Here is a 24,814-nt window from a genome sequence, read left to right as displayed (position 1 = left end):
AGATAAGTCCCTAGTGGCCTTCACACACCAGTCAACCTTTTCCTCAAATACTTTGAAATTATTGCACAAGTTGGAGGGCATAAAACCATTATTTTGGAAGATTGATCCATCTGTCACAAACCTCTTGTTATTTTCCTTAAAACAGTGAAAAAAAAAATTAAAAACCAGCTATCTCTCTGATACATGCTACAAGATGGATTAACCCCGAAGACATTATGCTTGATGAAGTAAGCCAGACATGGAAGAACAGATACTGTACGATTCAATTCATATAAAGTCCTTAATAATAAAATTTGTAGAGTCAGAAAGTAAAATTATGGTGGCCAGGGGCTGGTGGGAAGAGGAAATAAAGAATTAGTGTTTAATGGGTATAGAGTTTCGGTTTTGTAAGATGGGAAAGATTCTGGAGATGAGATGTTGATCATCAATGTGAATGTAGTTAATGACACTGAACTGTCATTTTTTTAAAGATCTTATTTATTCATTAGAGACACAGAGAGAGAGGCAGAGACATATGCAGAGGGAGAAGCAGGGCTCCTTGCGGGGAGCCTGATGCGGGACTCAATCCCAGGACTCCAGATCATGACCTGAACCAAAGGCAGTTGCTCAACCACTGAGTACCTACGTTCCCCATGAACTGTACAATTAAAAATAATTAAAATGGTAAATTTTATGTAAGGTATATTTTACTGCAGCTTTAAAAAAATTCCAGTATAACTAACATACAGTGTTATAACTCTATACCTTCTCATCTCTCATCACAATAAATGTACTCTTAATCCCCTTTACTTATTCCACCCATCCCCACACCCCACTCCTCTGTGGCAACTACCAGTTTGTTCTCTATATTTAAGAGTCTGTTTTTTGTATGTCTCTTTTTTTCTTTGTTGTGTTTCTTAAATTCCACATTAGTGAAATCATATAGCATTTGTCTTTCGTGGACTGACTTATTTCACTTAACATTATATTATCTAGATCTATCTGTGTTGTTGCAAATGGCAAGATTTCATTCTTTCTTTATGGCTGAGTAGTATTCCAGTGTGTATGTGTGTATACATATATATGTATGTACACTATCTTCCTTATTATTAGTCAATAGACAGATGCTCAGACTGCTTCCATAGTTTGGCTATTGTAAATAATACTGCAGTAAACATGGGGGCACATGTATCTTTTTTGAACTCTTTGGGTAAATACTCAGATGTTATTGATCATATCTATTTTTACCACAACTGGTTTTTTTTTAAGATTTTATTTATTTATTTGAGAGAAAGAGAGAGTACAAGTGGGCAGAGGGATAGAGGTACCAAAAGACTTCCTGCTGAGCATGGAACCCAAAGCAGAACTCCATCCCAGGACCCTGAGATCATGACCTGAGCTGAAGTCAGATGCTTAACGGACTGAGTCACCCAGGTACCCTAATTTTTATCGCAAATTTTAAAAAATAATTAGATTTTTTTTAAATGGCTATCCCTGCTTGAATACCTGCAGTGGCCAAACCTCACTTCTTCACTAGAAAATCCAATTTAATTTTGGGTAGCACTAATTGCCATAAAATTTTCCTTGCGTTGGCCTGAAATTGTTTCTTCTGCACATTTAGCAGTGGCCTTCAGTGTTTTCCCTTTGAGATATGTAGAGCATCTTTCATACAGCAGAGTTTAAATATCCAACAGTGGGTATCCCATTTTCCCTAAGCCTCTTGTTCTAAATAAACAATCCCTTTTTTTCTTTTGCAGTGGCTCTTCCTAGAACAGATGCTTCTGACCTTGCCTTTTCATCAATCTTTGTTTATGTTTTATTTGACTTATATTCCTATTAAAACATTCTGCTTGGAACTGAACACCATTCACTTGAAATGAATGTATAATAACCTTCATGTTTCTGGGCACTGTGTTTCTATTAATGCACCCTAATATGGTATTCTACTTTTAAACTGTTGTGGTAGAGTTTCGTCTAAGTTACAATGCCATATGGCCACTGACAATATCCTCCTCTCATTATATGCCTACTCCTATATCCAGAGTCTATTTGCTGATTCTTAGTTCATTTGTCTACTCCTCCAGTGGTGGTATAAAGCTTTCTTTTTGGGCCAGATGCTGGAAATGCCTTATTCATTCTTGATATCAGAAGCTCATGGTATTCTGTGAGGTGGAAGAGGTAATGGGCAGCATGAAGCTGATGGTTATAGGAGGTAGCAGCAAGATGCAAGCATAGAGTGTGGACTAGATACAAGGATAATTTGGAGCGGCATGTGATGGGTTATGACAGAAAGAAGCGTAGGATAGGCTTCCCTGAAGGGAGTTTAGATAATTTTCTTGTCTTATTTGCTTGATCCTTCAGAGGCTAACCCTTGTCTACTTGGAACCTGCTTCTTTTCCTCCTCCCTGTTGAATATATGGATCTCACCTACTCTGAGTGATCATGTGATTAGCTAGTGGTGGCAAATTATTGCCCATACTGAAACTCAGTACACACCCAATTTTGCATAATGTAACTTCTGGTGCCACTTCTTTGTCTGGCCCTTCTGTCACATTTGTCTATTACTGGCCATTCGTCTTCAAGGAGAACAAAAAAAAATGTTGTTTTCATTTGGAGACCCTCAGGTACCCAATAGGTGATCAGAACGTGCCTGTAGGATGAATGACTAGTGGCTGAATGAACAATCTGTATGCTAATTCAAGGTAATCTAGGGAGTAATAAATTCCTTAATTTTGTTGCCTTGATCTTATCCATAGGGAGCTACTAGGTGAAGTAATGATTATGACCCTTCACAAAAAAATAACTAAAAATGGATTTCAGACCTAAATGTAAAATGTAAAACAATAAAACTATGTGAAGATAACACAGGAGAAAACATACGTGACCTTGGATATGGCCATGACTTTTTAGATAGGACACCAAAGGCATGATCCATGAAAAGAATACTTCATAGACTGAACCTCCTTAAAATTAAAACAAATAAAACCAAACACACAAAGGACTTCTGCTCTTCCAAAGATAATGTCAAGAAAATGAGCATACAATCACATACTGGGAGAAAGCATTTGCAAAAGACACATCTGATAAAGAACTCTTATTCAAATGTACAAAGAATTCTCAAAACTCAACAATGAAATAATAAACAATCTGATGATCTTAACAGACACCTTACCAAAGAAGTTACACAGATGGCAAATAAGCAGAGGAAAAAAATTCTCCATGTATATATAGATCTATCTATCTATCTATCTATCTATCTATCTATCTATCATCTATCATCTATCACCATACATCATCAGGAAAATTCAAATTAAAACAACAATGACATACTACTAACACACCTATTAAAATGGAAAAATCCTGGAACACTGACAACATCCAATGCTGGCAATGATGTGAGACAACAGGAATGCTCATTCTTTGCTGGTGGGGTGCAAAATGGCACAGTCACTTTGGAAGACAGTTTCACAGTTTCTTACAAAACCAAACTTATCCTTACCACATGATCTGGCAACCACACTCCTTGATATTCACCAAGGAAGTTGAAAACTTATGTCTAGACAAAAACCTGCACACAGATGTTTATAATAGCTTCATTTATATTTACCAAAACCTAGAAGTAACCAAAATAACCTTATAGTAGTTAGATGGATAAATTGTGGCACATCCAGACAATGGAATGATATATTGTACTGAAAAAGAAATGAGTTGGGATGCCTAGGTGTCTCAGTGGTTGAGCATCTGCCTTCAGCTCAGGTCACAACCTGAGGGTCTCAGGGTCTTGGGAGGAGTTCCACATCAGGCTCCCTGTGGGGAGCCTGCTTCTCCCTCTGCCTATGTCTCTGCCTCTCTCTCTTTGATTTCATGAATAAATAAATAAAATATTAAAAAAATAAAAAGAAATAAGCTACCAATCCATGAAAAAATAACATAGAGGAAACATAAATGCATATTATTAAGTGAAAGAAGCCCATCTGAAAAGGCTACATACTATGTGATTCCAATATATCACATGAAAAAAGTTAAAACTATGGAGACAGTAAAAAGATCAGTGTTTGCTAAGGGTTAAGAAAGTGGGAAGGAAAAATATGCATAGCATAGAGGATTTTTAGGGCAGTGAAAATACTCTGTATGATACCATAATGATGAATACATATCATTATCAAAACCCATAGAATGTATAACACTAACAGTGAACCCTATATAAACTGTGGACTCTGGGAGATAATAATGTGTCAGTGTGGGTCTATCAGTTGTAACAAATGTATTGCTCTGGTGGGGAATGCTGATGATGGAGTGGAAGCTATTCATACGTGGGCGCAGGGAGGTATACGGGAAATCTCTGTAGCTTTCTGCCAATGTTTCTGTGAGCCTAGAACTACTATTTAAAAAGTCTGTAAAAAATTACAATTGTGGGTTTCTAGAGTTTGGGAACAATTATTGAATTTGAATTTTAACCAGAAACCCAAATATTCATGGTGCTTATATTCTATTAAACAGATAATAAGCCAATACTTAACACCTGTTGGTGTCAGGGGTCACCAGTGCAAAACAAAAAAGTGGGTTGGCAGTGGGGTGGGGTCAAGGGAGGATGATGAGGAAGCTAACGGTGTCAGCACTTCCTGTGAGTGGTCAAGAAGGTCCTCAGAGAATGACAAGTGAGGAAAGACCTCAGTGAAATCTCTGGCCATGTGGCAGAACAATTTAGAAAGAGCAATGTATAGATCTGCAAAATTTCTTTTAGCTTTTGCTTTTTTTTAATCATGCAAAATTTTATAGAATAAGCAGCATTTTGCTTACCTTAGAGCAAATGGATGCTCTAAAATGAAGCAAAAGAGACATAGTGCAGGAAACTGTGTCCTCACTATTCAGTATAAGGCATCGTGGAATTGCCAAGTGATTCTTTACCTTCTCTGTATTTTCCAAACTTTTAAAATATTCCTTTGCTTTTATAATGAACAAGAATTATACTTTTTTAAACAAAGTACTCTATGTAAAATGAAATTTTTCTTAACAGAAAATGTTGATCTCTACTGGCTTAGATTTGAGGGGATCACTAAACACATGGTACACTTTATCACAGAGTCAGCATGCTGGCATGCAGGTGTCCTGTTCAGTCTGGGGAAAAACCCAGGTTGACAGTAGGGCCTGCATTCTGTTAAGTTTCTTTGGAAACTTCTCAATCTTTACCCAAGCCCTGACAAAAAAAGGGTCTACAACATGATTTAAAATGTAGGGGCATCTGTCTTCAGCTCAGATAGTGATCTCAGGGTCCTGGGATAAAGCCCCACGTTGGGCTGTCTGCTCAGCGAGGAGTCTGTTTCTCCCTTTCCCTCTGTGCTCTCTCTCTGTCTCTCAAATAAATAAATAAAATCTTAAAAAAATATAATAGAGAATTGAGGGATGGTCAACCAGCCATCCAAAGCTAAAAGAAATCCAGAGAGAGAGAGGGAGAGAGAGAGAGAGAGGGAGAGGAGAGAAAGAAGAGAAAGAAAGAGGGGAGGAGGGGGAGAAAGAAAGAGAATCATTTCACTGTTTTCAGGTTAAATGAAGTAGGATACACTCCCTTCCATTCTAGAATCATTCTCTCAATGCTCATTCACAAAGTTACCTACTATACAGACGGTGGGGATAAAACAATTCTCCTTAAGTGTTCTTCACCGACATGAGTTTTATAGCTTAGCTGGGAATTGCATAGAGGATGTAAAGCTCTTGGCTTCCAAGCCTAATAGAAACGAGGTAAGAAGTGCTGGTAGCCTTGAAGGAGAATCTTTTCTCTTGACATTTTCTGAAGACTCAAGGGCTGCTTGGAGCTCAATACAAATCTGGTCTTTGAGATATTTAAGATATATCTGCAATGGTTTCAATCTAAGGGTTTCACACCACCCATCCCTGCAGGGAGGGAGGGTCAGAGGCCTCCACTAAGTTCTCTTTAGCCGTTGGGCTGCTCTTTGATTATTTGAGATTTTTATCACTGGAGTAAATTTCATTTTATATTATATTTGAAAATATAGATATTGAATTTTTTTTCTTTTAGGCTTTTAGCTTCCCAATAGACCTTTATTATATTTTTTTCTGTGTGCTGAGATTTTCCAAGTTAATACACTCACTCAGAAATGCTAAGTGTAAAGCAACAGCATGTCAATGAAGCTTAGGGGTGTTTTTAAAGAATCAGTTAGTGGTTGAGGTCTTCCTTTGGATTCAAATGAATCAATATTCATGTGCCTTCTGCCATGAAAACTGATTTTCTTCAGGACTCAGGTAAAAGGCTTTTCTTTGAACATTTAGAATATTTGAATGTTGAACACTAGCTCCTTGCCTGGTTCCTGTTGTTTGGCTAGTGCGATATTGTAGAACACATAATGATACTCTGTATGGATAAAGACAGGATATGGTTTTTCCATACTTTCAGCAAGTGGCACTTAAAGTTTTGTAGATGGAACTGGAGCCAGGGTGTCTAGAGCACCAAGCTTTCTGACAGTCTAGCTTTTAAGTGCAGCAATTGGCTTTTCATAGATGGTGACTCTTGGGACCTGTCCACTAACAGCATTGTCTGACGTTGGTGCTGTGTGTTAGGAATGTCACAGGAAGTCTAAATTAAATGGCAAGTGCCCTCATGTCTTAGGTCTGCTTTTGGGTATCTGCACAGAGATGGGCCCTCCCTGAAGGAGGAGGGAAAAAACCCCCTTGGGTAGCCAGAAGTCAATAAAGTGCAGGATCTGTACCAAATTGATTATGCCCATAGAAAGGCATTGGCTGCATATATCAATTAGAGTTTTATTAATAGGTATAGTTTGGAAGCTTAGGCTGACATTCATTTTAATGAGGGATTTATCAATCAAAAATTAGCCTATAGTCATTTACTATTGATTTCAAAGTAGGCACCTTTAATAAATTACATTAGCAAACTAGCTTTGGTACCTTAGAGGAAAGTTAGTTTTTTGAGTAAAACTATTTTTTGGATTTTGCAATTTGTATTTATATTTGCATGTTATTTATTTATTTATTTATTTATTTATTTTTTTTTTTTTTTTTGCACATATATTCAAGAGACTGAGAGAGTGGACTGGAACCCATCTGGAATAATGACACATCCCAGTAGTGATGTCAACATTATGTCATAAATATATAGCATGAACCAACTTACCATACTATGTGAGCTATACTACCCATGGAGTCTTCTGGGGAAACGATTATTCATAAATGACTTATCATCCAAAACCACAAGGTAGTTTCGAATGCAGAGAAACCCCATGAGGAATCTATGTGCAACGTGAAGGAATTGATTGTAATGTGCTTTACAATCTGCAGACTTGAAAACTCAAATTCTAGATCTAAGAGTTCCTACCCTAATTGTGCACAGCAATGCCCTAATGTGTGTACAGATGTCCCTCCTCCTTACCTATCTATGCGTGACATTCTTATTTTCATATATATAAATATTTATATATTTGCATATATAATAGTCACCTATTTTATATATATATTTCCAGAAGTCAGGATCAGAGTCATTTTGTTCCTGTTTGTAGTTCTGTTGCCTGGGACAGGAGTTACACTCAAGAAGTGTTTTCTTCGAATGAATCAACTGAGATAAGGTGGGTAGGCAGCACCAGTTGTACATTCAACTAAAGCAGGTGATATTTAACAAGTTTTATGGACAAAGTCTTTATTAGCTGTAAGCAGGATGCTTTGACCAGGTGTCTCAGAGGGCAATATTGAAATAGTTAAGAATGAGAAGCTGGAACTCTGGATTTTTTTAAAAGACATGTTTGTTTGTTTGTTTGTTTGTTTGTTTGACAGAAGTAGAGGGTGGGAGGAATGTGCACAAGCATGGGGAGCAGCAGGCAGAGGGAGAGAGAGCAGGCTCCCTGCTGGGCAGGGAGCCCAAACTGGGGCTTGATCCCAGGACCCCAAGATCATGACCTGAGCTGAAGGCAGACTGGCTGGGAACTCTGACTTTGAAGCTTATCTGCTCTGTAGCCTTGGGCAAGTTGCTGTATCTTTGATTTTTGCTTTCTCCATTCATTACAATGGGTTTTATTAATGGGATGGCATTTGGAGTTCTGCAACTATTAAATGAGCACGTATCTACAGAATGTTCCCCAAATGCTTTGCACCAAGTAATAGCATCACAAATGGTAGCTATTATTATTGTTGTTGTTGATTTTTTTCAATATTGACGTTTTAGGCTATTTTACTCACAGTTATTTTATGCTAAAATGCAAATTGAGGCAATTGTTAACACAGAAATGGAGGTAATTCACTACTGCCTTTGCCCATGAGATGTTTAATGACCACCAGTTAGGAGTTCTGCCTTCCTTATATGAGACTTTCACACGCTTCATTTGCAAAATAGGTGCTTACATACACAAGATTTCCCTTTAAAAGTATTTCGTGGCTCAGCTGCTGTTCTTCTGATTAACCAACTCCCTCTTTAAAGACTTGAAGCCATGAAGTTTATTTTTTGTGACATTCACTCGAGTATAGACACAAAAATTGCCAGTGGTTTACAGCAGGCTTTTACGTCCATTCCACCATGCAAACTTGCAGATGTTGTTTGCATGAAAGACACAGTTGTAGGGAGAAGGTAATATTGACAGATAACATCTGCTGTAAGGGACACTTATGAAGAGTGTTGTTATGCCAATTCCATTGTTTTTCTGTAATTTGCTACAAGGTTGGGGCCTTACTCATGAGTATTTAACTCAAATTAGAAAATAATTTTTGGTAAGCTTTATTCTCTTAAACTTGTCTTTCTGGGGTTTAATGCATGCAAGCAGCTAAGCAATCAATAAATCTAAAACTCTAGTATCTTCTAAGTACTTAAAAACCTTTGAAAGATTTCTAATTATACCTAGGAATAAAACCCAAACTCTGTTTATGTTCTATACAGTTCTGTGTGATCAGACACTAGTTACTGCTTTCTTTTCCTTTTTTTAAAATGTTTTATTTATTTATTTATTCATGAGAGACACAGAGAGAGAGGCAGAGATATTGGCAGAGGGAGAAGAAGACTCCCTGCAAGGAGCCCGATGAAGGACTTGATCCCAGGACCCCAGGATCACGACCTGAGCCAAAGGCAGATGCTCAACCACTGAGCCACCCAGGTTCCTCCTACTGCTTTCTTTTTTTGATATACATGCCATCTTTCTTTTCCTCCTCTGCTCCTCTGGCTGGGTGTTTTTGTTTGTTTGTATTTTAATTGAGATATAATTGATATATAACATTATGCAGGTTTAAGGTGTACAACATATTTATTTTATATTTATGTTGTGATACATGGCCACATAGTGTTAGTTGACACCTCTATTGCATTACATGATTATCATTTCTGCCAGTGATAGGAAGAATTGACATAGCTCATTTCCCATCATAGAGGTTTATATTTAGTTTTTATCTGTCTGCATCACTCCAGATTTTCACACGGCTTGTTCCTTCTTATCATTCATGTCCTGACTTAAAAAATAACTTTTTGGATTTTGTATGGATTTCTCCATACAATAAAGTAGTATGCCTCGAATCCAATTTGTAACACATCTCCCTTCATTTTAATCATTGTTCTTAGCAATATTGGAAGCTGTAAATATACAGTTATGTGCTTATGTATTGCAATATGTTTTAAATTATTTATCTGCCTCCCTGATCAAAACTTTAGGTTTCCAAGACCAGGGTTCTTCTCTGCCTTCTTCTCTGATGCCTATCTTGTGCATAGAATCATATTTGTTGGCCAAGTGAATAATCATGTGGATGCTAGTTACTTTGGGGGATACAGAGAAGTTTCAAAGGGGATTTGATCTTCTTAGAAGCCTTCTCTCTAATAAAAGAGTTAAGCCACGGGTGTATGAGAAGATAATTTAACAAGCCAGTATAATTAAGTGATGAAAGCCATAAATACTGGGAGATCTGAATGTGGAGAAATCACTTTATGCTGATCAAGGGTGGATTGATAGTGGAGGTGGGCTTTAAGCTGGGCCATCCTCATAATTCAGTTCTCTATTACACAATCATAAGTGTAAGTCATTTCACTTTAATTGCAACCTACGTATATTCAGTGCAGCCCGCATGAATCAAAGGAAGAAAATATAGGTTGATTTTTATTTTTTGTGTTGCTGGCTTCATAGATGGCACATAAATGAGAACATCTTCCAAATGCACTGCTGCCCACCTTTGAGCTTTAACACATGCCTCTTGCTCCTTACCACACATACTCCAGATGGATTGTTTCTCCACCCCACCGTTTAAAAAAAAAAAAAAAACTTTTATTTATTTATGAGAGAGAGAGAGAAAGGGAGGGGAGGGAAGGGGCAGAAGGAGAGGGAGAAAGAATCTGAAGCAGACTGCACTGAGTATGGGGCCTGATGTGGGGCTCAATCCTTCAACCCTGAGATTACGACCTGAGCTGAAACCAAGGGTCAGAAGTTCAACCAACTGTGCCACCTAGGTGCCCCTCCTCCACCCTACCTTCAATTCTCTAGAAAGTGCTCTGTTCATCCTCTCCTTTGGATCTTCATTCAGGCTTTTCACTGGCCCTATACTCTCTTCCAGCTGTGACATTTCATGTGTCCAAGGCCTTCCTATTGTTCACATCACAGTTTACAAATCCACTGTGCAGAAGGCCTTTCCAGATGGGCCTGGGTCTCCTGCCCATTCCTTACCCTTCCCTGTATCCTGCCCCATGCCACTCCTTGTCACTTCATGTAGAATGATTGTGTTTCCCCCAGTCTCTAGACCACATGAGGATGAGGATTCTGTTCCCATCACCCCCCATTGCTTGCCTCCACTGCCACATCACTGTGCTAGCAAGTGCCTAGCACATCAAAGGAGTTAAGCAAATGTTTCCTGAATGGGTGCATGAATGTGGAGGAAACATAGAAAGCAGGAGTCCTTAAGTGGGACTTTGGAATGCTGAGCTTACCTTGAAACCTTTTTGAAACCATCTTGACACCAATCATAGAGTCTCTGTTAATGGAAGCCAACATAAAAATGCCAACACTACCTTATTTACAAGGTGCTTTGTTCACTAGAGCTATTAAAGAGCCTTTTGGATGGGAAGTTACATATAAGTATAGGTATTATGCCAGAGACCGCTTACTGTAAGGCTGCCAGACCAAAGAGGCAGACACTGTACTCTGGAGACCTTCACCCAACAGGATTATTAAAAGAATCTGTAAGGGTTAATAGATGGGTGGTAGCTCATTAAAACCAACTCTAAATGCTTTGACCACAGACTTATAATATGGACCATCCAGGGAGTCTGATGAAGTCTAAAATGCATCCCTCATGCCACATTATTAGGCTTACGAAGAGGGTGGACACTTGGAATAGCAGGTAATAGCAAAAATACCTAATGTTCACTGAGGCTCTCTCCCATTGGCCAGACAGTAGTCTGGGTGCGGTGCTTTATACACATCATTGCCAATCCTTACAGAAAACTCCCAAGGTTTACATTTTATCATCTCCACTTACAGTTAAGGAAACTGAGGCTCAGAAAGACTTTGTGGCCACAGGAAACAATCTACTAGAGACTGCTTTTTCCCCTTAGGCATTGACAATTGACAGAGTCCAAATTGCTTCCAGGGTGCTTCTTATAAGAAAATTTTGTTGGCTGGCGGGGCATATTCATCTCATTCCCTGGAACCTAGGATATGATGCATGGTAGAATGTGATTTCACCTCATGACCTGTTGGGCTATGTGCAGATTCCTTAACCTTTCTGTAAGAAGGGGATTATGATGGGATATATCTCAGAAGCTTGATAGTTAAGAATTCGAAGAGTTGAGACATAAACATGGCAAATGGACCATATCTGGATCTTCATAAGCACACGAGAGACCTTGATTATCATCCTAAGGCATTTGGGGTTTGCTGATCTTCACTCATTCTTTTGGTCCACGAGCACTGATTGAGAACCACTCCATGCCTGGTAGTGTTCTGGTCCTCTAGAACCTGGTGACTTGCTGCATTTCAAGATCTGTGCTCATGCTTCTGTCTACTTTTTGCAAACATTTTTAAGCTGGATAGTGTAATATTTTAGCAAATTGACAAACATCTGGCTTTCATCTAAGTATTTTATATTTTGAAAATAATTAATTTTCTTTTCTCCCTTAACTCCTGCCTTTGGAAGTTTGTTGGCCTTGCTTGAAGGCTGCTTGGGCTCCTCTGGCAGAAATAATGCTTCAGGGAAAACAGTCTTTTCACCAGTCTCTCTAAACTTGGCAAATGTTGGTTTCAGGTATGCTGTCCTAGTTTTGACAGACAATTGTTTGCAGACAAATTACTTCTCTTCTAATATTGCATCTGGGTGCAATATATTTGAAGATGCATGAAACCTCTACCAGATATTTCTATTTTAATTAAAAATTGACTCAGTAAGTTACTATGATGTAAAGCCGTGGGGTGAAAGGATTTCCCTTCTCCCAGGCATGAGGGAAGCAAGCACTAGCCTACTCTTCCTCTTGCTCCATTATACTCTAAGATGCCTTGTTAAGTAACTCAGATGCTATTTTCCACCAACAAAGTCACACACAAGTGAATGGGAGTGATGTAGCTTTCTCAGAACAGATGGGGATCTAAATCTGTACTGTAATAGATAGGATTTATTCTAGACACATTAGAAAAGGAAACTGGAAGGCTGGGGAGAAAGACCCAGCTCTGCTTCATCTTCCTGAGCTTGGAGAACAGTGTTCACCTGGTGCCCCATGCCCACCCTCAGGGATCTGCAGCCACTGAAACCAGGGTTCCCACTTCCTTATTTAGCCTTTCAGAAAAAAGCCAATGCAGGAGAAACGCTTTGGTGTTCAGTGGATTTCCAAGACTGAAAAGGCTGGGGATGGATCCTCACTACAAGGTTATAAAGAGGATATAGCCGAGGCAGAGAAGATGCTATAGTGAGACAGGGCTCTGTATGCAGGGAGCTGAGTTGACAGGGGAAGTGACTTGAGCATCAGGCTGAAACACTGTACTGAAAAGAAGGAACCTCAGATACGCAGAGCTCTGTTGTACTTCTGCTCTGGGTCTGTGACTTTATATGCGTTACACATTGAATATTCTCCACTCCTTGCACTACCTGGGTATTTGGTACTCCCTCTGAGGCACAGACGGGCGTCCTGACAGAGTTCTTACTGGCAGTCCAAAACAATGTACCCCTATAGAAGGAAACAGGGACGACTTGTGGAGGGGAGAGTAGTTTGAGCAGCAGAGGACCATGACCCGAGTGAAAAAATAGTTATAATTTAAGGAATCATTCTCAAGATCTTGTCCACAAAACCAGGACAAAAAAACTAGTCATTAGTTCATTTTCATTTGTTTAAATGTTTTCAGAAGAGGCTAAATATGGTTAATATAAGGTTTGATATATTTGCTTATTAATAAATGAATCCCCAACAAAACTCTAGCTTAATGTGTTACAAGAATCCACAGGGATATAAGAAGGTCAGGACATGATTTAGTTAGATGGGACTAGATTCGTTTTTATGTCACATTCCCTCTATATTGGTATATTACTTTTATGCTAGATTTCTGAGTCCACACCAATCGATAGAATTAGCCCCTGCTTTCCCTTTGTGCCTTCATTTAAACATCAAGGTGAAATTCAAAGGCTCGTTCAGACTACTTGGGTCATTCAAAAGAGCACTGGTCTTCTGGGAATTGTCTTTGTTTCTCCATCTCTGTATTGGCTTTTGCTACCCAGATTTGGGTTGTGTGCTGCCCTCCTCCACCCATGTCGCCCTGCCCACACCCATTCAGGAACTGAGCACAGCACCTGCAGTCTTGTGGTTATGGAACAAGGTGAGAGGATAGAAAACAGGTTTTATTTATTTTTTTATTTTTTTCTGAGTTCTTTAATTGCAGTCCTGGGCAGGAACTCTCGAGAATGACCAGGGATTTTATAAAACCTTGTAGCCTCATTCAACAACAGACTACTAATTAGTTCATTTATTTGGGTACTAAACTCATCTAAGAAGAGGAGTAGAACCTAATTAGAGAAATCTCAGAGGATATTAAACCTCAGTTCTTTAAACTTACATTTTTTTAAACTGCAGATCCACAAAAGCATACATGCTTGCACACATGCACTTACACACACACATACTGAAATCAGCATCTATATGAGCAGTATACACAAGTATTTGATTAGAGCTGTTAATTAGAAAAGACATCAGTGACTGGTATAAAAAAAGACAAAAGTAGCAAAACGTATTCACAAAAGTAACATGAACCATAATCAAACCATGAATTTATTTTCCCTTCGATGTAAACATCATTGAAAGAAATGGTAAAAATTAGGGGATATTCAAAATAAAAAAATACAGAGAAAGAGAGAAAGCTGTTTTGGTGAGCTTTTCTTCCATCATCAGACTTTTTTTTATATATATATATATATTTTATGGAATTTTGTGGGGAGCTCTAATCGTGTTTAGGCTGATGCTTGTGTTCTGTAATCTTTTCATTTACTTGTGTATTAGATATTTTCCCCATGGCAAGTATATTCCAGACATTCTACTGGGCACTTGGGGGATACCCAGGAGCAGAGCTGAATCCTATCATTCCAGCAGCAGCTGTATGTCAGCTCATTCAACAAATGGTCAGTGATTATTTGCAACTGTAAATATTAATGAGGGAAGACCCTTTTAACAAAAAAGAAATAGAACTGTTACATATAAATATGCATATATTTATATTTAATATGCATTAAATTCATATTTAATATATAAACATTTTCAAATATATTTATATCATATATACTTATATATTTATATTTGTAATATATACACACTTATAGAGAATATATTTATTCTTTTTTATATATTTCATTCTGTTATCAAATATTCTACTCAATTATAGTCTAATTAACATTCTATTATATATAAAATGCATATTATATTGAAAAATAATATGCTATTTAATACAATAAAGTATCATATATATAAAAATTAATATATATTTGCAGAAGGGAACTACCAGAAAGAAGGGAGAGAGGCCACCTGGGTGGCCAGTGGTTGAGCATCTGCCTTTGGTTCAGATTGTGATCCCGGGATCCTGGGATCAAGTCCCGCATCATGCTTCCCACGGGGGGCCTGTTTCTCCCTCTGCCTACGTCTCTGCCTCTCTCTCTGTGTCTCTCATGAATAAATAAATAAAATCTTTAAAAAAGAGAGAGAGATGTGGACACTGAGGGAATCAGGGAATCTTTGCTAAGGAGGTGGCTTATGATCAGGGTCAGCAGGGATAAGTGAGAAAATGTCAGGAAAAGGAGAAGGGAGATCAATTTTATGAAAAGGGGGAAAAGATGGCAAATGATAAGGTTAGTGGGAATTAAAAATGCTTTGCTCTGCTGACAGCAGTGTTTGAGACAGGGATTGACTAAGGCCATAATAATAGAGAGAACAACAATGATAACAATGATTGTTAGTATTTTCTAAGATTGATCCATGGGATTTTATTAATAGATGCTGCAGGTCCACCAAATCCTTTTAAAAATCTTTTGCAGAAAAAGAGTGTTTAATGTGACGAGGTCCAAATCCAGTTTTTCCTCATGTGGTTCATGCTTTGAAATCAAGTCTAGGAATTCATTCTGAAGTTTTCTGCCATTTTTTCCCCTAAAACCTCTATTGTTTTCTATTTTATTGCAACCTCTTAATCTAGGGTGGTTTGTTGTTAGTTTTTCAGTGTAGCTCACTCAAAACTTCAGGATTTTTCTTATCTATTTGATTCCATTTGGCACCATATGTTAGTATACCATTTGCTATATTAATAGTGTTTTGAGACAGTTCTATTTGCAGATTTCTTTGAATCTCATTTTTGCCTTTCTCTTCTCTCTCCCTCTTTCTGTCTTTTCCAATACTTACTGAGTGGAAACACTGTTGGTTATTGTATTGGGTGTATGACGAGTGTCCAACTCTTGATTTCAGCTCAGGTAGCTCAGGTCATGATCTCAGGGTAATGGGATTGAGCCCCAAGTCTGTCTCTGTGCCCAGTGGGGAATCTGCTTCTCTTTCTCTCCCTCTGCCACTCTCCCTACTCTCTCTCAAATAAATAAATAAATCTTAAAAAACAAAACAAACAAACAAAAACTAGCAAGTGGTGAAGGCAAGAAACAAATTCATACAGTCTGACTTCCTTACCCTGTACTGAATTGGGATGCATAGCTATCTACAATAAGACAAATTACACATATCAGTCAAATGTGTATATAAAGCATTACTGCACCAAATATGAACAGAAGAGGCTGATCATAAGGTATTATCACCTTAGTGATTTTTCAGATTACTTTTTCTTCCTGTTTACTAAAGTTGATTGCAGCCACAGGAAGACACAGAGACATAGGGAAGGTATGTGAAGATGGAAGAGGGATTGGAAGGACACATCTCCAAGCCAAGGAAGGCCAAGAACGGCTGGCTGTCACCAGAAGCTAGGAGTGAGGAATGGAATAAACACTCAGGGGAACCCTGGGTGGCGCAGCAGTTTAGCGCCTGCCTTTGGCCCAGGGCGCGATCCTGGAGACCCGGGATCGAGTCCCACGTCGGGCTCCCGGTGCATGGAGCCTGCTTCTCCCTCTGCCTGTGTCTCTGCCTCTCTCTCTCTCTATGTGTGACTATAATAAATAAAAATTAAAAAAAAAAAAAAAACACTCAGAAAGAACCAAACAACTAACACCTTGATTTCAGACTTTCAGCCCAAGAACTGTGAGACAATGTATTTCTGTTTTTTGTGTTTTTTTGTTTTGTTTTGTTTTGTTTTGTTTTGTTTTGTTTTGTTTTGTTTTGTTTTGTTTTAAGCCACCTAGTTGGGCAGCCCCGGTAGCTCAGTGGTTTAGCGCCGCCTTCAGCCCAGGGTGTGATCCTGGAGACCCAGGATGGAGTCCCATGTTGGACTCCCTGCACGGAGCCTGCTTCTCCCTCTACCTGTGTCTCTGCCTCTCTCTCTGTGTCTCTCAAGAATAAATAGATTAAATCTTAAAAAAATAAATAAAAGCTACCAAGTCTGTTTTAATTTATTATGGCAGCCCTCAGCAGCTAAGCCATGGTTAGGTCTTTTTTCCCTTTATTATACATTACATCATATACAATATCACTGATTTGCATTATGGGTTTTTAAATATGAATTTCCTTTACTGGGTGTCAGCTCTGAAAAGCAAGTAGGTAATAAGCAGGAGCAAAGGCACATTTTGGATATTAAATAGTATCTTGATAAATCTGAACATCTTTTTGAGTTAGTTTAAAGGCTGCTCTAGACCTGTGTATGAAATGGCACATGCTAAATTCATCAGCTGCTCACACTGTTAATCAAAGAGGGGGCCAGGGATCATAATCATCAGCTGCACAGGGAAGATCCATTCCCCTTCCCCACATCCTGAGAACGGACTTCCTGGCCTACAGCCAAAGCCAATGTTAAGATGTGAATGGTATTTTTTTTTTTTTTTTGCCCATGTGGAAAGAATTATTATTTCTGATTATAAGAAGCAAGGCCCACTTTCTGCAAGAAATTCAGAAATAATACAATAAATACATATAAAAGAAAGTAAAAATCACCTGTAATCCCACCATCCAGAGATACTAAAGTCAAATGTGTATACACATATACTAGGTGTGGTGGAGAATAAGATCATTCCATATATATAAGTACATATACATGTATATGTATTACAGGGATTGTTCTCTGCAATAAACTAAATTTAGATCATTTTGTTTTAATGTCTGTATGGCATGCCAATGGATGGATATAGCATAATTCATTTAACTATTCCTCTGTTGATGAATATTTAAGTTGCTCTAATAATTTTTGATACTTTGAACCATATGTTAATCAATGTTATGCTGATATATTTGTAAATCTAATTACTTCCTTAGAATCTATATTTTTGTAGGGAGCTGCAAAAGTTTTAGGGTCCCTCATTAAATGACAGGTATGCTATACAAGAGATGAAATGTTAATTCTAAAGGACATGGGCTGTATTTAATCTGTTTCTCAAACCAGAATGGCTTCATTAGGTCTGCCTCACTCTAGAGGGTATTATTCATGAGCACTGAACTCTTCAGGGATAAGTAATAATAGAAAAATCGTATAGCTCAACTATAGCATGTGCAATGAGTGAGTGATTTTGCAAATGTTCACACAGTGTAGACATAATGAGTAGGTGTGTGTGTGTGTGTGTGTGTGTGTGTGTGTGTCTGCCTGTCTAGTGGAAGGTCCAGGTGGCTGAGGAGTAACTGTACTAAGGTCAGTGTGGATGGGATCAAGTGTGAACATACCAGGATGGAATTGAAAGACATGACACATCTGACACAGATCAGTAAGAGTCATAGGGATGGAAGTGAGAGGGAGCAATCATGGAGGGGGTATCATGGCTTGGATACATACATGGTTCAGCCACCATGTCTTTCCTTCTGAGAAACCTTCCTCAACCACAACATTGGTTTCCAAAGTGGTTGTAAAATTTATTTTGCCACCAGAAGTATATGAGAGTTCCAATTTCTTCAACTTTTTAGCAGCACTTGTTCTAATAGGTATATAACAGTTTCTTGTGGTTTTAATTTGCACCTCCCTAGTGACTAGCGATGTTGAGCATTTTTTCAAGGGCTTATGTGCTATCTTTATGTCTTCTTTGATGAAATGTTTGTCCAAATCATTTGCCCATTTTATTGGGTTGGGGTTGTTTGTTTCCTTATTATGGTATTTTGAGAGTTCCTTATATATTTGGATATGTTTTTTTATCAGATATATAAATTGCAAATATCATCTAAAAGTATAAGTTTTTTTCATTCTTTTTTAAATTTTTTATTGGAGTTCAATTTGCATAACACCCAGTGCTCATCCCGCCAAGTGCCCCCCTCAGTGCCCATCACCCAGTCACCCCAAACCCCTGCCCACCTCCCTTTTCACTACCCCTTGTTCATTTCCCAGAGTTAGGTGTCTCTCATGTTTTGTCACCCTCATTGATATTTTCACTCATTTTCTTTCTTTTCCCTTTATTCCCTTTCACTAATTTTTACATTCTCCAAATGAATGAGACCATATAATGTTTATCCTTTTCCAATTGACTTATTTCACTCAGCATAATACCCTCCAGTTCCATCCACATCGAAGCAAATGGTGGGTATTTGTCGTTTCTAATGGCTGAGGAATATTCCATTGTATTCATTCTCTTAATAATTTTTTGAGAAGCTGAGGTTTGTACTTTTAACGAAGTTTAACTTTTTTTTTTATTTAATGGATAGGGCTTTAAGTGTTGTATGTAAAATATTTTTTACCAAACTTACGATTAACTCCAGAATTTTCTTAGTCTTACTCTATAAATGTTATAGCTTCATGTTTCACCTTTTTATGTATGGCCCATTTTGAGTTAATTTTTATATATGGTATAAGGTATGCATTGAAGTATTTTTTGTTATTTGCTATTTTATTTTTTTTATTTTTCTCTCAGCTATGCAATTGTTCTGACACCATTTACTGAAAAGACTCTTTTCGCCAATGAATTGCTTTTGTGTGTTAGTCAAAAATTAGTTGTTCATATATGTGTGGATTCATATATGGACTCTCTACTCTTTTCCACAAATCTATTTATCAATCTTGACATCAACGTTACATTGTCTTGATAGTTAGCTACAGTTTTTAAACTTTCTTCTTCTTTTTTAAAGCTGTCATGGCTATTGAAGATCCTTTGAATTTCATAAGTATTTTAGAATCGACTTGTCAGTTTCTACAAAATAAATGGCATTTTCAGGGCATCTGGGTGGCTCAGCCAGTTAAGCATCTGCCTTGGGCTCACATCATGATCCCAAGGTCCTGGGATCGAGTTCCATGTCAGGCTCCCTGTTCAGCCAGGGAACCTGCTTCTTCCTCTTCCTCTGTCCCTCCCCTGCTTGTGTTCTGTCTCTCTCAAGAGCTCTCTCTCTCAAATAAATGAATAAATAAAATCTTTTTAAAAACGGCATTTTCATTTAGACTGTTTGGAGCCCAAGATAACTTAGGGAGATAAATGAAATGTGGCATATTCACACAATGGAATATCATTCAGCTATAAAATGGAATGGGGCACTGTGACATGCATAATGGGGATAAGCCTTGAAAAGGTACTAAGTGCAATGTTATATGATTGGAGGGAAGAAAGGAGTGATTGCAAATGAGCAGAGTTTCTTTTGGTGGGTTGCAATATTTAGAAATTAGATTGTGATGATGGTGGTAAAATCTATAAATATACTAAAACCATTTAATTGTACAATGTAATGGGTAGATGGTGTATACATGAATTCTATCTCCATAAAACGCTTTTTGTTAAAAAGACCAATTTGAGGAGTATTGACATCTTAACAATCTTGAGTCTTTGACTCATGAACGCAGTGTATATTTTGTTTCATTTAGGTCTTCTTTAGTTTCTCGCAGCAATATTTTGTGATTTTTAGGTCTTATCCATATTTTTTTTCTTTCAGATTGCTTCCCAAATATTTTATATTTTGATAATATTTTAAATTATATTTTTTATTTCTTTTTCTTTTCTTTCTTTTTTTTTTTTCTTTTTGCAAACACACAAGGGTTTATTTACAAGCTTGAGCTTGGGTCAAAGTGTACCCAACACAGTGGAGCAGGGACTTAGACCCTGAGGTGGGTTTCAGCTTAGTTTTAAGGGCTGGTCTAGGGGACCTCCAGAAGGGGTGGAGCAATTCCTCAAGTTCTGTTTACATTCTGATATGGGGCTTTCAAGGGCATTGAGCTCTGTTCTTATTGTAATAGGGGCTTCCTGCCACTGGCTTGGGCTCTGTTCTTATTTTAATATGGGGCTTTCTAGGAGGATAAGCTATAAGCTGTTTTTTTTTTCTCCTGTAACTGAAGTAATGTAAATTTCAGCTCTAATTCACAGGGCCCTGGGATAGCTGTATTTGTGTTAACGCTGAACTTAAAGTGGAATGGCCTTAATTTTCTCGGCCTCCACATTTCCCCCTCTCAGAGGAACCTAAGGAAGGACCCAATCATGGGTCCAGGTTGCTCTCAGAGTGAGCCAGGGGGAATGATTAAACCAGGGTTTTAACCAACCTTGTTGCTCCCATTTACATTCCAGCGAAGAACCAACATCCTACGTTTAAGGCAGCACATAAACCCCCCCCCCCCCACCCTTTGTTGTAAGAAGACTAAGTCTCATCCCTTTCTATTTTGAAGGACAACCTCAGACTAGGGAGTCTTGGAGGTGGGAAATAAGTGAGCACGGCGCAGTCAGGCTCCGCCAATACCCCATGCTCTCGTCTCCCTAACCCAGACTGGGACCCCCCTCTGCATGACTGTCAAGAAATTTTGGCACAGGTGCACGGAGTCAGAGCTGACCTCCAGGACCAGCCACTGCCCAATGCGGACGCCACCCGGTACACGGACGGCAGCAGTTTCGTCTGAGAAGGAATCGATACACGGGGGCGGCTGTAACCATGGAAATGGAGACCCCGGGGGGCACCGCCGCTGCCGGACACCCCCAACTATACTGCTGCTGACGTACACTGGATCAAACGCTTGCCTGTGACCCAGCGCTTGCGTGGCTGGGGGAGGGCCGCGGACTCCAGCATCATCCCGCCAGAGGAACTGGGACGGCGAGTCCTATCCAAAATGCATCGGGGCACTCACCTGGGAACGAGGAAGATGGGAGACCTCATAGGACATGCAAAGCTCACTATTAAAGACTCTGGAGCAAAAATGGAGCAGATTGTGGTGAGCTGCCACCCATGCCAGTTAACTAAGGCCACCGCCCACGGATCTAACCGGGCACCCGGCGCGGGGTGGGGCGGGGGGGGGGGGGCGCCCAGGAGCCTACTGGGAAGTGGACTTCACTGAGGGAAAACCTGGAAAATACGGGTACAAGTATTTACTAGTGTTTGTAGATACTTTTTCAGGATGGACAGAGGCATTTCCCACCAAACGTGAAACGGCACAGACCGTGACCAAGAAACTGCTGGAAGACATCGCACCGAGGTATGGTTTTCCTGTTAGGATTGGGTGAGACAACGGCCCAGGATTCGTCTCTAAGGTAACACGGGGAGTGGCCCTAGTACTTGGGGCAGATTGGAAATTACATTGTGCACATAGGCCCCAGAGCTTAGGACAGGTAGAGAGGATGAGCAGAACATTAAAGGAGACCTTAACTAAATTAGCCCTGGAGACTGGTGGGGACTGGGTGACTCTCCTCCCCTTCGCCCTATATAGAGTGAGGAACTCCCCATATAAGATGGGAGTGACCCCCTACGAGATCATGTTCGGTCTTCCTCCACCTGTTATCCCCAACTTAAAACCTAAGGTGCTTGCTGAATTTAATGATCACCGACTTCTTTTCTCCCTCCAAATGTTAGAACGAACCCATGAGCAGGTGTAGCCTAAGCTGAGGGTCCTCTACGAGACTCGGCCACCCCTGGACCCCCATCGATATTGGCCAGGTGACTGGGTGTACGTGCGGAGATACCAACACCAGACACTTCAACCTCGCTGGAAGGGAACCTTACATCCTTACATCGTGATCCTGACCACTCCCACCACTCTCAAGGTCGACGGGATTACTCCCTGGGTCCACTACACCCACGTACGGCCAGCTGACCCACACGCCGTTCTCAAGGACTTTGTTCCAGAATGGAAAAGCCAACTGGACAAGGACAATCCCCTATTTTTTATTTCAAATGTTGGTGTTCAAATTTTGGTTGCTAGTGTGTAGACATATAATTGATTTTTCTATATTGATTTTGCATGCCATGCCTTTGTCTAATGCACTTATTAATTCTAGCAATTTCTGGTAGATTCTATAGAAACAGACAATCTCATGATCTTCAAATAAATCTCTCTTGCTAACACATATTTCTAATGATGACTATGTCCTGGATCCCTATCTTGCTACCTCTTTTTGCTTCACTGTGATATCACTGAGAATGATTCCCAGATGTTGACTACCAATGGAGGCTGTTCTGAACATTGGGCATTATACTTTCCTAATTGCCATGGATTTAGGAAAAATGAATTCCCAGATCAAGTAGTTGATTCCATTCATGAGCAATTAACCAACTCTGTAAGAACATTTAGTTCTCAAGTCCTGAAGTCTCCATGTCTTACCCACGTCGTTATTTTCTGATGGATCTAACATCTTACTCTGATAGAGAAACACAGCCAAAGTTCATACTAGGATTTTCTTGTGAAAGTTTTTTCTTTTTTCCACCTGGGAAAATGTGGGCCATTATATATAAAATAGGATAAATTTCCAATATTTCACAAAACTGGTTGATTGCAAATAAAAATACAAATTTCTGCTTTATCTTGAAAAGTGGGGATCCCTGAGTAGCTCAGCAGCTTACGGCCTGCCTTTGACCCAGGGCATGATCCTGGAGTGCTGGAATCGAGTTCCACATCAGGCTCCCTGCATGGAGCCTGTTTCTCCCTCAGCCTGTGTCTCTGCCTCTCTCTCTCTCTATGTCTCCCTTGAATAAATAAATAAAATCTTTAAAAAATAAAAAAAAGAAAAGAAAAGTGGAAGGCTCTACAACACTGGGTATGTGTTATCCCATATATATTATCTCACTTTATCAAGATAAATGCTACTCCTGAGTCACTCTACTGATTTAGGTCGTTTACCTGGCTCTTCTGTGCCAGATTTCAAAATTCAAATTCCAAATTTCAAATTCCACTTTAGGCTGGTGGATTTGCCTAGCAAGACATTTCAGTGCACTCATTCATTTGTCTATCATTACTTATTAAGTATAGTGATTATATGCCAAACACTATGATAGTTGTTCTTTAAAGACAATGATATAACACACTCCCAACTCCCAGAGATCTCCCAGTTTAGAAGAACTGAGATGCTGTTGTGTAGCTGCATTTCAGCACATGTTCCTAAATGAAGATAGAACAGGGTGTGGCGTTCATAAAGTGCTTTCCAGAGGAAGTAACATTTGTTCGGAGTCTCCAGAGTATACAGAATTGCCAGGTAGAGAAGGAGGAGGGAGTGGTGTGCTAGGTGTAGGGAATAGCATGTGGGAGGGCACTGTGGCATGAACAGAAAAAAGGTTTTGCACTGTATAATGAAGTCACTGTGCTTGGGACTAAACAATGGAGAGGAATTGAAGCTAGAGATAACAGCCCCCAAACAGAAGGGCCTATGAGAAGAAAATATGGCTTACTGTTCAATAGCTTGCCCCCAGTAAGCACAAATAACTTACTTAATCCAAGTCCAAGTGGACTCTCCAACCAGAAAGTTGCTCCCTGGATGCTCTAGAGAATCCACAAGACCCTTCTCCACCACTCTATGCCTCTTCTGAAGATTTCTGTCATAACGTAGTGTGGATGTGGCTGTGTGTTCAGGTGTTAGTCACACATTCCAAATTCACTTTATTTTTTCACAAGCTGATTTGTTTTCCTTTTGTAGAAATGATTCTCTTATAACCTCTTTATGTAAGTTAAAGGTATGGAATTCTTAGGACGAAAGCAATGTTTTGATACCTCAGTAACCCTGTGAAATAGTTGAACTTGCAAACTTCATATTTTAAACATGGCGTTCCAACAGTGAGATATCTTTCAATGCTTAATTGGTACTGGTTTCATCATCAGTGAAGTCATTTCCCACCTTATTCCCTTCAAACTCAAAATTTCTTGGCAATATCCAAGTGAAATACAATGCCCATTAACCCTCATTAACCCGGTAGCATCTTCTGTTAAGGGGTGCTGTTTCCCAGTCCGATGAGAAGGACTTCAGTGGTGATTATACAATTTCTGTTGGAAAGTCTCATATAAAATGTGAGATGGGGCAGAGACAGACACAGGAAGGGAAAAGAAGTATCAAAGGCAGTGGGAATGATAACGTTGCAACAAATGTGAATCTATCA

The 24,814-nt window shown here is 39.2% G+C and overlaps 1 long non-coding RNA gene across 33 annotated transcripts in view; it reads left to right on the top strand.

Moving 5' to 3' along the window:
* The window catches only part of LOC102154570, an 87,866-nt gene extending 71,324 nt beyond the window's left edge, over positions 1–16,542 (top strand). For 2 of the 33 annotated variants that reach the window (XR_005356973.1, XR_005356963.1), the window contains 4 exons: positions 146–227; positions 7,030–7,207; positions 7,473–7,574; positions 8,951–9,009. This is a non-coding gene — a long non-coding RNA (uncharacterized LOC102154570). Of the gene's footprint in view, positions 1–145; positions 228–7,029; positions 7,208–7,472; positions 7,575–8,948; positions 9,010–16,270 lie in introns of those variants that run through there. The other 31 variants (XR_005356974.1, XR_005356965.1, XR_005356991.1 and 28 more) reach the window with 28 other exon arrangements.
* Positions 16,543–24,814: the final 8,272 nt, after the last annotated feature.

Source organism: Canis lupus, chromosome 3 (assembly GCF_011100685.1).
Source record: "Canis lupus familiaris isolate Mischka breed German Shepherd chromosome 3, alternate assembly UU_Cfam_GSD_1.0, whole genome shotgun sequence".
Classification (NCBI taxonomy): Eukaryota; Metazoa; Chordata; class Mammalia; order Carnivora; family Canidae; genus Canis; species Canis lupus.
The sequence above is the reverse complement of the archived record's forward strand: the minus strand, read 5'-3'. Positions and strand labels throughout refer to the sequence as shown.